Here is a 5,766-nt window from a genome sequence, read left to right on the forward strand (position 1 = left end):
GCAGGACGCAGCAAGGCACAGGCACAGCTCCAGCTCCCCCACCCCAGCCTGCACAGGCAAGGCTGTTTTTATAAGGTGCATAATAGTGTCCTAAGGCCAGGTACTATAATCAATCACAATCTACATGTTGTATAGGACGTTGTATCTAAGGTCACCTGGGATGCTGTAGCTAAGGCTGCCCAGGAACTGCACGGCTTGCTGGGAAGGAGCCTGACTGCATCCATTTTGTTTGCCAGTCCCCTCATCCAACAGCCCTTTAAGACGAAGGTCTGTTATTCCTGCAGCCCTCCATATCAGCCACAATCTCTGCTGGTTTTCATAGCTAGAGTTTGTGGGGAATTCTCTTCCTGACACTGGAACTCTGGGCTGGGATCCCAGTGTGGGGCCAGGACCCCTCACTCCTCTGGGGTCCTCTGCAGCTGAGATATCCCTCCTGATTCTCAACCACCACACATGGGAGTGGAACCAGCCTAGTTTGCATCTCCATCCCTCCTACTAGTCTTGAGGTGGCCTCTTATATATGTCTCCAGTTGTAGGACTTTTGTTTAGCCATAACTCAGATGACTCCCAATGATGATTGTTCTGCAGTTTAGTTGTAATTTCGATGTCGTTGTGAGCAGAGGTGAACACAGTGTCTACCTGCTATGCCACCTTGACCTGAAGTCCCCTGTTTACTCTTTTTTTCAGTCTTTTATTTTTAGTTTTATATTGGACTATTTCTATTGCTGTTACCGAGTTCACTGAATTTTACTTCCATGGTATTTAATTTTCTCTTAATCCCATCTAGTGTATTTTTTTTTTTTACATCTCAGACATTGTAATTTTATCTCTAGAAATTTAATTTGAATCTTCTCAATATCTTCCATGTCTCCTGTTTTCCTCTCCCTTCTTAAACATATGCAGTATAGTTTAATAACTCTTTTAATGTCCTTGTCTACTCATTCTATAATCTGTATCACTTCTAAGTTTATTTTTATTTTTTTTCCTTCTAATTATGGGTCATATTTTCCTGTTTTTTTTTTCATGCTTGATAACTTTATGTAATGCCAGACAGTGCGAATTTTATCTTGTTGGGTTCTGGATATTGTTTTATTTCTATAAATATTCTTGGGCTTGTTCTGAGATGCTGTTAAGTTATTTGGAAACAGTTTGAACTTTCAGGTATTACTTTTAAGCTTTATTAGGTTAGTCTAGAGCAGTGTTTAATCTAGTTTTAATTTTGCCCTACTATTGAGGCAGAACCATTCAGAATACTCTCTCTATGCCATATGATTAATGAAGTTTTTTTCAATTCATTTGGTGGAAACAGGAGCTAGTGTTGCCCAAGTTAGCTCCAGGGACTCTTCCCTCTAATCTTTTTGGGTCATTCTTCTTTCTCTTACCTCTCTTGACCTCAAGTAGTTTCTTCACTCCCATGCTGATCCTGTCAGCTGAAGACTTGAAAGGAATCTTAGGCAAATCTCCAGAGATAATATCCTGTGCATTTCCATCTACTGCATACTCTGAATTTTTAGCCGTCTTTGCATCCTTGAATTTTCAACTCTGTCTCTTCCACTCCGGGAAAGCACCAGGTTTTGGGTTCCCTCTCTCTGGGCTGCAGCCTGGAAACTCTTTCCAAGCAAGAAGCTGGTACAATTCTAGGGATTACTCTAGTAGCTTCCTTTCCTCTGTGATTTTTGTCTTTGTGATGCCTGGTTTCCAATGTCTGAAAACCATTGATTCATATATTTTGTTCAATTATTTACTTGTATAAGTTAAGAGGGTAAGTCCCGATACTCTATTTTTATTTTTTAATTAGAGTTGACATTTGGTATTATGTTATATTAGTTTTAAGTATATAACATAGTGGTTAGACATTTATGTAATTTACAAAATGATCCCCTAGTTAGTCTATAGACATCTGGCACTATGCATAGTTATTACAATATTCTTGACTATATTCCCTATGCTCTACTTCACACTCCTGTGACTATTTTGTAATTACCAATTTATACTTCTTAATTCCTTCACCTTTTTCCACCCAGCCTCCAACCCCCCTCCCATCCAGCAACTATCAGTGTGTTCTCTGCATCTATGAGTCTGTTTCTGTTTTGTTTGTTAGTTTTGTTTTTTAGATTCCACATATAAGTGAAATCCTATGGTATTTGTCTTTCTCTTACTTATTTCACTTATCATAATACCCTCTAGATCCATCTATGTTGTTGCAAATGGTAAGATTTCATTTTTATGGCTGTATATATGCATCACAATTTCTTTATCCAGTCATCAATTCAAGGGCACTTCCCGTCCATAGGTTGCTTCCATATATTGGCTATTTTAAATAACATTGCAGTGAACATAGGGGTGCATAGATTTTTTGGAATTAGTGTTTTGGTTTTCTTCAGATAAATGCTCAGAAGTGGAATTTCTGGGCCACTTCTAAAAATAGGTAATTCTATTTTAAATGTTTTGAAGACCTCCAGACTGTTTTCCATAATAGTTACACCAATTTGCAATCCCACCAACAGTGCATAAAGAGTCCCTTTTCTCCACATCCTCGCCAACACGTGTTGTTTGTTGATTTATTGATGATGGCCATTTTGACAGGGGTCAAGTGATATCTCATTGTTTTTTTTTTTTTATCTTTGAGAAACTGTTTATTTTCCATCAACCTTATTTCCATTTTGTTTAAAAGTTTGTGGAAGAACAGCTTAAGACCATTCAGTGGTTGTTCCTACCCATTTACTGGCCTGAGCAGTGGGAGCTGCAGACCAGTCTTCAAAGGCAGGCTGAGCATTCCATTCTTCAGTAGGAAACTGCTAAATAGGCACAGAGGGCACCTGAACACCTTCAGATTAGTCTGCGACTAATTGAGCAGTAGTGAACTCAGAAGCTGAAGCAGTCCATTCACCCTGAAATTCCTCCTTGGTCGCAGCTTTTTCAGCAGCTCTTGATTTTCACAGCCTTTTCAGCAGCTCCTGATCTTTCTTTTCAATCTCTTCAGGATCTCTGTAGTAGAGATCAAGCATAACTTCCCACAGGTGTTCATGGGAGATGGCGCCACACATGCGCAGGAACTCCCAGGCCAGCATCCACCACATCAGACTCACTGAGTGAGCTCTCTTGTTGTTGCAGGGATGGTAATGTCCACATAGCACAGATGAGAGTCTGTGTTACACAGGGCGATGATAGGCAGGTTAACATAAGATGCCTCTGTGAGAGGCTGGTGGTCGGCCCTGGGATCAGTAACAACCAAAAGTCTCAGATCCTGGAAGGCTGCCTGGTTAGTGAAGGTCCCAGGAGTAAAGTGGCTAGCAATAGGAGTGTCTCCAGTGGCAGCAGCAAACTTAAGCACAGCTCACTGGTTGGTATTCCTGGATGATGTGACACTGACATCAGTTGGGTTTTCAATGGTAACAATAGCACGAGCTGCTACCAGAAGCTTCTCCCAGAGTCTCTTCAAATTTATGATATAGATGCTGTCATTTTCCCTTTTGTAGATGTACTGTTCCTTTTGGAAGTCAAGGTTGGTTTCACCTAAGTGGGTTCCTGCTGCAAGGAATTTGAGGACATCCTCCTCCTTCATTTGCAGGACATCAAGGGCTCTGGGCATTGTGGCAGTTTCCCTTTAAGTTATGTGGGAACCAAGAACAATGCCGTATGGGCCCTTCTCTGGGTAGCATGGAAAAGTTATTGTTTTAATTCGCATTTCTCTGATGATTAGCGACGTTGAGTATCTTTTCATATGTCTATTGGCCATCTATATGCCTTCTCTGGAGAAATGCCTATTCAGGTCTTCTGCCCATTTTTAAATTGGATTTTTTTTTTTTTTGGTGTTGAGTTGTAAGAATTTTTTAAAGTTTATTTATTTTAATTAGTTTCAAGTATACAGTACACTGGTTAGACATCTATATAGTTTGTAAAACAATCCCCTCAATTGCTCCCTCCTTCCCCTAGCCCTCCACCTACCCAATGTGTTAATGCTAACCGCATTCCCTATGCCATGCTCCCCATTCCCATGACCATGACCATTCATCAGCTACTAATTTGTACTTCTGTAACCCTTCACCCCATTCTCCCAGCCCCCCAAATCTGTCCGTCACCAAATTGTCCACTATATTCGTGAGTCTTCCCATTTTGGCTGCCTTTCCATGTCTGTTTCTATGTACTAAGCAAAGCTCCTAAGTCTCCTGGTCTTATTAGTGTGGATTTGTGAAGTAGGTGTCCAGTGGCACAGTCCTGAGAGGGATTCAGCTGCAGGCCAAACTTAACCCAAGCCTCTACCCTTCTTGGAGTTCAGATCCAGCAAGCAATCTACAGATGCTGTGCTTATAGTTGCCTCAAAAGGCCACACCAGAAACCGAGGCCAGCTGCCTCTAGTGTGAGTCTAGTTACTGCTTAACAAGGAGCACCTGACTCGCTGAGCATATACCTGGATGTGGCTTGGGTGGGGCTGCAAGTTGAGGGAGGCAGGGTTTCAGGAAATCCTGGACGGGGCATTCTATGTTATCCAGTTTGATGACGTCAGGTCTATGGTAGCACATTGGTATGGGGGAGGGCTCAACAGGGAACAATGGACGCCTCCGGCACTTACGTACAGAGCAAGTCTCACTTCGGCCTTTGCTCTGACAATGTCTCCCTATAAGTCCCTGGTGCCTGCTGCGTGCAGCTGAATCGGCACTGGTGCTCAGAGTGAGCAGGTCTGTCACCATGAAAATTGAGTTGTATGAGTTTTCATAAATTTTAGATTTTAATCCTTTATCAGATGTATCATTGGCAGTTATGTTCTCTCATTCAGTAGGTTGTCTTTTTGTTTTGTGAAAGGTTTCCTTTGCTGTGCAAAAACTTTTTAGTTTGATGTAGTTTCATTTGTTTATTTTTTCTCTTGCTTCCCTTGCCTGAGAAAATATTTAAAAAAGATTCCTCTGTTTTTAATATAGAACTATCTTCCTTTAATTTTTTACGATCGTTGATTATTTTTCCTTTCCCATTGCTGTTGCAAATGGAAATTTTTTCCACCACATATTAGAAATAATACTTATTTGATATATAAAGGCTATTGATTTTTGTGTTATTTTTATATTGCTACCTTCTTAAACTTGTTTTTATTATTTGTATTTGTTTTAATATTAATTTTCTTGGGTTTTTCAGATATATTATCAACTATAATATAATTTTACCTCTTCCCTTTCTATTTTTATGCCTCTAATTATTTTCTTTTTACTGGTTAATACCTCCATACAATGCTAAACACACTCTTCTATTTCAAACCTAATATTGACAACTTATCTCACCTTGCATCAGCTAGGTTTATTTTTAAGGCCTCAGTCTGATGTTAAGTTGGGGGACAATCTGGTGACTTTTTAAAAATTTAATTTTATTAGTTTCAAGTATACAGTACATTGGTGAGACATTTATATAGTTTATAAAACAATTCCCCTAATTGCTCTTTCTTAGTCTGGTGACTTTTTAAAGTGGGATTAAGTTTAGGGAATGCAGAATCCAAATGTGGATTGTCCCTAGAATGTCTAAAAATGCTCTGTGAACATTCAACTGGCGATAGTCAACATGCAGGCGTGTTCTGATCCACTGTGTTCTAAGCCTCTTAATATCTCACTGAAGACCTTTCTGATGCCTATTCTGCTGTTACTGGGTATAGTGTTCTATAAATATGAACTAAGTCAAGTTGGTTAGTAGTATTGCTTAGATTTATATCTTTGCAGATTTTGTCTACTTGCTCTACTGATTACAAAGGGAGGAATGTTTATCTCCAAGTTTAACTGTAGA

The 5,766-nt window shown here is 39.8% G+C and overlaps 1 pseudogene; it reads right to left on the reverse strand.

The window, feature by feature from the left end:
* Nucleotides 1–2,690: 2,690 nt before the first annotated feature.
* Nucleotides 2,691–3,667, reverse strand: LOC105305441 (annotated as a pseudogene).
* Between the last annotated feature and the right edge of the window lie 2,099 nt (nucleotides 3,668–5,766).

The sequence above is a fragment of the Pteropus vampyrus genome, unplaced genomic scaffold (genome assembly GCF_000151845.1).
Source record: "Pteropus vampyrus isolate Shadow unplaced genomic scaffold, Pvam_2.0 Scaffold387, whole genome shotgun sequence".
NCBI classification, from domain to species: Eukaryota; Metazoa; Chordata; class Mammalia; order Chiroptera; family Pteropodidae; genus Pteropus; species Pteropus vampyrus.